Genomic DNA, 9,603 nt, shown 5'->3' with positions numbered 1-9,603 from the left:
CTATTCCTTGGAAAAGGACATGATGCTGGGAAGGGTGGAGGATTGATGAAGGAGTAAAAGACTCTCAACCAGCTGAATGGACACAGTGACTGTCATATTCGGCTCTTGTTTGCTAGAAAGTGTGAGGGTGGTACAGGATAGAAGAGGGTTCAGATCTTTTGTTCATCGTGTCACTGTGAGTCATACTTGACTCGATGGCACCTAACAACAACAACTACAACATTTTATTTAAACCATTCCAACTGATACAACCCACTTATTTCTGCTGAGTCTATTTGAAATTTTAGCAACCCTATAGAAAAAAGTAGAACAGACTAGACAGGCTGTAAATCTTATGGAAGTAGATTGCCACATCTTTTCTGAGTGAAGCAGCTGGCAATTTCAAAGCTCTGCCCTTTCCATTAACAGTCAAGCTTTTAACCACTGTATCACTAGGAATCTTCTTATAACTGTAGCTATTTAGATAGTTAGCTATATGTTGATTCAAATATATATTCAAATAATTATATATAGAGATATTTATATTTATATGTCTATCTCATCTATCTATCTATCTATCTATCTATCCATCTATCTATCTTGTTGTTATGTTCTGCCACATCAGAACTGACTCATATCTGACCCTCCAGCAGGCTTTGACAGGAAGTTGATTGCACGGGAAGAGATTGCCTAGTGTTCTTCCAAGGAGTAGCTAGTTGATTCAAATCATATGTTTTTGGGATTACGGCACAGTTTCTTATCACTATCTGTATCTATCCATATATATCGATAGAGATATATAGGTACAGGTATATAGATAGAGTTTAAAATCACAAATGATATTATAAAGTTGGTGTTGCTTTAATTAATATTATACTTATATTTTACAACACTACTGCAATATAATTAACATACAATTAGAAATGCATAGTGAAAATGTAAAACTGAATAAATTTTGACATGATAAATACTTAAGAAACTATCATCATAATCAAAATAACAAACCTACTCATTATTCCCAGTCGTGTCTTTATCATTTCTTCCTTTAACTATTCCTTTTTCTCATTGTATCCCTAAGCAATCATTGCTTTGCCTCTGTCTATTGTTTGCAATTACTACAATTTTGTATAAATGGAACTATGCACTGTACACTCTGTGTTATTTAATACTTCTTTCTCTAATCTTAAGATTCATTCGTGCTGATCTATGTATTATCATTGATACATTCCTTTTATGGCCAAGTATTGTTCTTTTCCATGGATGAGCCACAATTTGTCTATTAACTAATTGATGGATATTTATATTTTTTCCAGTTTGGGTTCCTTGCAAATTAAGCTAAGAAAATACCTGTATAAATCTTTGTATTTAAAAAAAAAGAAAACAAAAGTAAAATTTAAAAAACCCAACACAAAAAGTGACTTTATAGAGAGACCTCACCTGATGTATTGTACAGGAATCAGATTGACTATAATTGCAGAAAGAATGTGGGAGAAGCACAATATCTAGTCAAAGCCAGACCAGGTGCTGATTATAGAACAGACTGTCAATGAATCATGTTTAAATTGAAGCTGAAGAAAATTAAAACTAGTCCACAGGAACAAAAATATGGCATGGAGTCTATTCAAGTTGAACTTAAGAATCATCTCAAGCACCAATCATCAAAGACTGGAGGAACTATGGGAAGACTATGCTATCAAAGATAGCATCTATGAAGAAGGCAAAAGGTCATTACAAAGGAAGAGGAGAAAGAAAGAACCAAAATGGCTATCAGAAGAGACTATAAAAACAAAAGGAAGAGATACCAGAGTAAAAGAGCTAAAAAAAAAAAAAAAAACAGAACCCAATTATAATGAAATGTGCAAAGAGCTGGAGGCAGAGAATCTAAAATTCTGACCACATGTTTATCAAGCTGAAAGAACTGAAAAACAAATTCAAGCCCTGAGTTACAATACTTAGAGAAACTATGGGCACATTCTTGAATGAAGATGGAAGGAATACACAGAATTGATGCCTAAGAAATAGTTGACACTGAAAATTTTCAGGAAATACCACATAAATAACATACAATGATAATGAAGAATGAATTTTAAGTTGCATTGAGGGCATTAACAAAAAAATAAGGCCCAAGTAATCAGTGGAATACCAGTTGACATATTTCTACTAATAGATGCATCTCTGGATGTGTTCACCAGTTTATGCCAGGAAATTTGGAGGACAGCTACCCATGTGACAGAAACAGATCTGTGTTTGTCTCCATTCCCAAGAAAGTTGATCCAATAGAACTTGGATATTGTCAATGTCATTAATATTTCATCCAAGGAAAATATTGAAGAAAATTAAATTGACAGAGAACTACCAGAAGTTCAAACTGGACTTAGAAGAGGCCATAGCACCCAAGATATCATTGCTAAAGTCAAATGGACCCTGGCTGAAATCAGAGAATACCAGAATAATTTCTATTTGTTTTTATTGACTATGCAAAGGCATTTGACCATGTAGATCATAACAAACTATGGCTAACATTGAAAAGAATGGGAATACAAGAAAACCTAAAATTGTGCTAATATGAAGTCGATACCTACAACAAAACGCTGTTGTCTGAATAGAGCAAAGGAATACTGCACGCAGGAAGGATGTTCATCAGAGTTGTAGCTTTTTTCCCCCATATCTATTCAGTCTGTATGCTGAGCAAATAATTCATGAAGCTGGACTCCATGAAGAAGAAAGTTGTATCAGGATTTAAGGAAGACTCATCAATAACTGGCATTATGAAGATGTCACACCTTGCTTGCTGAAAGTGAGGATGATATTAAACACTTGCTGCAGAAGATCAAGCACTAAACCTTTGGCATGTTTTACATTTAAACATCAAGAAAACAAAGATCTGAATGGAATTCCGAAATCTCTGTAGATGTTTATTGAAATTAAAAAAAAGAAAACAAAGATCTTCACCACAACACCAACAGTCAACCTTATGATACATGAGGAAAGGATTGAAGCTGTAAATGATTTCATCTTGAGTCAACAATCAACACCTTTAGTAGCAGCAGTCAGGAAATCAAGAGACATAGTGCATTGGGCAAGTCCACTGTCAGGAATCTCTCCAAAATGGTGGAGAGCAAAGATGTCAGTTTGAAGACTTAAGATGTTCCTGATTGAAGCCATGGCTTTCTCAATTACCTGCAGTGCATCAGAGAGCCGTATAATGAATAAGGAAGACAAAAGAATTGATGGTTTTAAGTTGTGCTGCTGGAGAAGAGCATTGAATATTCTTTGGACTACCAAAAGAACAAACAGGTATGTCTTGGTGTAGCCAGAGTGCTCCTCAAAGGCAAAGATGGTGAAGCATCATCTTTCATACTTTGGACATGTAGTTAGGCAAAGCTATCCCTTGGAAAGGGACATCACTCTTGGAAAGATAGAGTCAGGGAAGGAGAGGAAGATCCCAACACAATGGATTGACATGATGACTTCAGCAAGGGTGTCTAGTGTGTCAGAGATGATGAGGATGCCAGAGGACAGGGTAGAATCTAGTCTGTTGTTCACTGGGTCACTGTGAGTCATTCTGGACCCAATGGTGCCTAACAACATAAAAATATGCTTTTATTTCTCATATATAAATTACCAAGAATAGAATGGATAGATGACATTTTACGTGTCCTTAACTCTTTAAGAAAATGCAAACTTTTTTCACAGAGGTTGTATTATTTCTTTTTTTTTTTTTTCAGAGTCCTAGTTACTCTGTATCCTTTCAAACACTGGGTATGATGAGTCTCTCTAGTTTTACACTTTCTAATAGTTATGCTATGGTACTGCATTGTTATTTTAACTTGTATATCTACAGTGACTGATGATGTTCAACATCATTTCATGAAATTATTTGCCACTAATATACCTTCTTTGGTGAAAAATCTGTTCCAATAGTTTGCTTAGTTCTTATAAAAGTTTGACTGCTTCTTCTTTTTTAAATTATAGAGTACCAAGATCAATTTACGTATTATAGATGCAAAGTGTTTAAGTATTTTCTCTTAGTCTTTGGCTTATTTTTGTATTCTCTTAGCAAATTTATAAACATTTACTTCATGAATCTATTTTTAATAATATATAAAAGGACTCTGCATAACTCAAAGGCACAGATATTTTTTCCCTTGTGTTTTCTACCAGAAACTTTATAGGTTTAGGTTTTATAAATTTAGGTCTATGATTCACTTCATACTAATTTTTGTATATAATACAATATGTGCATCAAAGTTCATTTTTTTGCATTTGCATATGTAATTGTTCTAGCACCATCTGATGAAAAGACTATTTTTTTGTTAATGAAATGGACTTTGAACTTTGTAAAAAATTAACTGTGTCTGTTGTTAGGTGCCATCGAGTTAAGTATGACTCATAGCAACTCTATAAACAAAAGACCTAAACCCTGTTCTGTCCTGTGCTATCCTTATCGACTCTGATTCACTCAAGCTCCTTGCAACAGTCACCATGTGAATCCATGTCATTTGAGGTGTGAGGGTGGGAGCTTCCTCTCTTTTTCTGACCCTTCACCTTTCCAAGCATGATATCTCTTTCCAAGACAGCCTTTCTTAGCAACATGTCCAAAGTGTTAGGGACAAAGTTTCTTTATTTTTGCTTTCAATGAGAACTGTAGTTATACCTTTTCTAAAACATATCTGTTTATTCTTTTGGCAGTCCATGGGATATTCCCTCTTCTCCAACATCAAAATTCAAAGGCATTAGTTCTTCTGCCATCCTTATTCATTGTCCAGCTGTCAGATGAATAGCAAGTGAATAAAAAGGCCATGGCCTGCATCACATACACTTTAGTTTTCAAACTGACATCATTGTTCCTTCAATAATTTGGAGAGGGCTTGATTTTCCCAATGAAATGTACTTCCCGATTATGTGTATTTATGTGAGTCTGTTTCTGTGCTTTCTGTTGTGTTCCACTGCTCTGTTTGCTTGTCTTTAGGTTAAATTATATTATATAATTTAAAATTATTGGATATTTAATTTTCTTTAATTTTGCTTAAAGCTTTAAATTTTATTTATTCATTTACATAAAATTTTACTTTAACAAAAGAATGTTGAATTGCAATAGGTGCTATATTGAATTCCAACTGAAAACTTTTTAAAAATATATCTATTATATCCTCATAGATTTTCCTATGTTTATTATTATTTTATCAAATCTATTGAATGATAAAGTTATTTTTTTACTTTGAATTTCATTTTAATTTTAGATAGTATCAGTTAACTCTGACAGATGGACACAGTAAAGCATTGACAGTTTTACTCTTCACCTCTTTTCTTCCTTCTTTTTTAATTTTTCTTAGTCTGCTCCCTTAGTTTGAAAAGTTTTAAAAATGCATATTTTATTTCCCCATTAATTCTTCTACCACACAATCTTTGCTCCTGAGTACTTTATTTGATTCAGCCATAATTATTATGATGATGTTTTTATGTGCCATTGAGTCTCTTGCACCTCATAGCGATCCTGTGTACAAGAGACCTGTCCTGTGCTAACCTGTCTCCAACATATTTATTTACTCCTACCACCCCAGTCACAGAATCAATCCATCTCATCGAAGGTCTTTCTCTCCTGCATTGTCCCTCCACTCTCCCAAACATGATGACCCTGTCCAAGGACTAGTTCCTCCTTGCAACATGCCCAAAGTATGTCAGACAAAGCTTCAGAATCTTTGACTCCAAGGAGCATTCTAGCTTCATCTTCTACAGGACAAACCTGTTTGTTCTTCTCACAGTCCATGGTATATTCAATACTCTTTTCAAGCATCATAGCTCAAAGGCTCTTTCTATCATCCCTAGTCACTGTCCAACTCTCAGATGCATAACACGGAATTGCAAAGACTATAGCCCGGATCAGGAGCACCTTACTCTGAAGTCATTGCTCTTCAGTATTCTGTAGAGGTCTCTGACAGCTGACTTTCCCAATTCAATTTATCTTTTGATTTCCTGATTGCTGGTACCAAAGAGTGTTGACTTTGGAGCCAAGCAAACAAAACTGTTATCTGTCTAAATCTCTTCAACATCCATACTGAGGCTGCCAGTTGGTCCAGTGGTGAGAATCTTTGTTCTCTTGATGTTGAATTTCAAATACATATTGAAGACTGCAGTACTTGACCCTCTGCAGCAAGCGCTCCAGGTCTTCCTCAGTTTCAGCAAGCAGGGTTGTGTCATCTACATAATGCAGATTTACAAATAGTTTTGCTAAGAAGGGTACTAGATTTCTTGAGATACTACATTCTTTAAAATGTTTGCTATTTGCCTTTATAGTTGCATAACAGCTTAGTTGTGCATAATATCTATAACATCCTTGAGTCTCCTTTTCTGTCTTGCTGGCCTGCATAAATTCTGCTTAAGTGTGTTTTTCCTTTGAATTTCACTTAGTTGAAGCCTAAAGACAGCTTGATTTTCTTCCTTGATGCTAGTTTGCATTTTCTGTCTGTTGATAACGTGTTTCTTTATCTTAAAGTTAAATAGCTTGGTTAAAATGTCTCTAGAAAATCAGCATTCTTCCTCAAATTATCCTGAAGCATAGATGGCACTGTCAAACTACAGATTCTGTTTTTCAACATTTAAGTAAAAAATATTTATATTATGTTATTAATACATCTTTTGTTTCATTTTTTGGATTCTCTGATTTGAGGGCATCATTTATCCTAGTGTTGTATCATCATTATATTCCATAAATATTATCTTCTTTCTAAATCATATCACTTGTCTTTTCATCAGTATTTTCTTTGACTATCTTGAACTTTTCTTCTTTGTTATTGGTTTTATTTCCAGTGGTATCTATCACTTATTACAGTTTCTAACTGATTATTAGTTCTACTAAAATGTTCTCTTAGGTCTGTGATGCCCTAAGAAATATTATCTCTCTTCTTAATTTTGGTTTTGCCCAGATATTATTTTTTACTCTTTTCCATGTTTGAGTTCTTTCTACCTCTGCTTCTTTTCTTTTTGTTCTACTTCATGTATGTATAGTTCTTCCCTAGGTATTTCTTTTTCTCAAAGATGGTGTAAATGAAATCTTGACTCTTCTTAATCTAAGATTAGCTTGCTTTGTCTTTGGAACTATATTTTGAGGTTTGTGTATTTCATTACATCGAATTTTTGGTACCTCAGAGACTGAAGACTAAAGTTGATAGACAAAGAAAGGCTGAAAAGATGAACAATTTCTATTAGAAAACAGGCTCAGATCCTTCTTTTAAACAAAACAAAATCAAAGCAGAGCTCATTGTCATCAGGTTGGAGCCAACACATAGGTGATGCTCTAGTGGATTTCCAAGGCTAAAGTCACACAAAAAAGTTTGTTCATATTTCTCCCTCACTGCTACTGGTAGATTTACACTGCCAGCGAAAGTCTTTAGGTTAACAACATAACTTCCTATGGAAGGTTCTATAAATTTATTGTTTCAGAATACACTACACATAATTGGAGGTAAGGGACTTGTAGCGGCCTAGTGGTAAGGGATTGCACTGCCAAGCCAAAGGTATATAGTGTGAATCAACAAGGTTCTCCAGAGGAGATAGATAGGCAATCTTTTTCATTGCCTCTGAAAACCTACTGTAGGGTCAGCCATGAGTCAGTTCTGACTCAATAGCACATAACAATAATATCAACAATTGGAGGTAAGTGAGCTCTGGTGGCCTAGTCTGTAGAGAATTGTACTGCTGCACCTCTCTGGCAGTTCAAATCTACCAGCAACTCCTTAGGAAAAAGATAGCCAGTCTCCTCCTATGTGATCTATAGCAGCCTACAAACACACTGGAAGGTCAGCTATGAGTTTATTCCAATTTAACAGCAATGAATTTTGAGTGAATTGAAGATATATCTTATTCCCATGAAATACACGATTAGACTTTGTATCACTTTCTCATTTTATGTCCAGAGTCTATCTCTGTTAGGTATTACAAATTCTTTCACATCTAATTCTCAGTAGCAGTTATTCCTGGTCATAACAGGAAAAAAGTTTTCATTTTTATTCCATTGTTCTCTATTATTAAAAAACTAGGAAATATTAGGATTTTCTTGAATTGCCAGAAGGTCTTCTGAAGAGATAATGACTAGCATTAGATGCTAAGTCATACTGCCTCTCTGGCCCATGCCATAATCTTCCTATTTTTTTTTTCTTCTTGGCACCAGATTTAGGAATTGATTACATTAGTTATATCATTTAGGCTGCAGATAGTGACTTTGTGGAGAATTTTTTATTTTTACTTTTTCAATTTTCCAAGTAATTGGAAGGACAATTTAATGTCATTTTAATGTAAATGAATAATGTTTTCTGTATATAGTCCTAAATTTATATTACCAAAGGATTTCATTTTACCACTGGTAAACTCTGAACATGGTAGAGTACCAAAACTATATGTGACATGAAACGAGACCAGTATGTATTGTCCTTGAAATGTTCTCCAAAAATATCTTGCTATCTAGAAAAAGGTGTGTTATTTTAACTCTTTACTAACCATTTATCTATTATAATGTCTAACCTCCCCAGAAATCAATGTTCTAATTAGGGAAAAAAGTAGCTAATCTGGCCAAATGCTAATAAAAGAGAGTTGTGATTTATCTAGCAACAAGGGAACAGCCCAGCTTTAACAATTAAAAGGTCTGTAGTGGTGAGTTGTGTTATTGGTGTTTCAGGTTTTTTTGTTTGTTTGTTTTTTGTTTAGCTGATTGGGTTCAACAATTTGCTATAAATAGTTCTTCTAACTAATGACGATCTGTTTGACAACTATCCTCAGAACAATATTTTAGGTCTTTTTATCTTCAATAGTCATAGCTTATTCTATTTCTCAATTACAGTGGAATGGTAATGTGAATTCAAAGCTGAATCTGCCAGCTCTCAATGACCACATGGTATCACAACTTCTCTGACCACTCTTTAAGTTTCATTATAGTAGTTATAGGTTTTTTCAATAAAGTATTGACCATGGATTGGCCAAAATTGTTGGCTAAATTAAGCCATTTCATGGACTTATGGTCTAAAATGGAAAAAAAAAGTGTACATCAAAAGCAGAAATTTGCAGTTAACTGAACAGTATTCTTCAAAAGCTTTCATTAATTTTTTTTACAATTTATAAATTAATTACATAATTACCAGAACTAGTCATTGAATACTTTCTGGACACATTTAAAGACACAATGAGTATGTTTAAAGATAATTGTAAGTTTTTAAAGAACACTCCCCAGAAGAACTATCTTTGGGAAATAACAATCTCTGTAACAATAAACATTATATGGTAGTGAAGGTTTTGTCATTCACCATAGAAGGATGCGTATGCATCTTAAATATTTTCATTTAGTATTTTGTTTGGCATTGCCTATTTCATGCAGAATTGCATACACGTCTCCGAACTTGCCATATTGTTTCATGACATCAAGTATTAATTCAATTACTGTTACTTCCATGACTCTCAGCCCCGCAAGGCCTAGCTTACATGTGATAAGATGTCCAAAATCTGCAATGCCTATATGCTCATTAAATATAAGATCAACTGTTGTTGTTGTTGTTATGTGCCGTCGAGTCGTTTTCGACTCATAGCGACCCTATGCACAACAGCCCTAAACCCTGCTCTATCCTGCGTCAACCG

General features: G+C 34.4%; 1 protein-coding gene across 1 annotated transcript in view; it reads left to right on the top strand.

The window, feature by feature from the left end:
- F13A1 (coagulation factor XIII, A1 polypeptide) overlaps positions 1-9,603 on the top strand; it is a 302,545-nt gene that overhangs the window by 153,570 nt on the left and 139,372 nt on the right. The window lies entirely within an intron of this gene.

Source organism: Elephantulus edwardii, unplaced genomic scaffold, assembly GCF_000299155.1.
Source record: "Elephantulus edwardii isolate Elephantulus edwardi_28Jun2011 unplaced genomic scaffold, EleEdw1.0 scaffold00071, whole genome shotgun sequence".
Taxonomy (NCBI): domain Eukaryota; kingdom Metazoa; phylum Chordata; class Mammalia; order Macroscelidea; family Macroscelididae; genus Elephantulus; species Elephantulus edwardii.
This window is presented reverse-complemented; position numbering and strand designations above follow the sequence as displayed.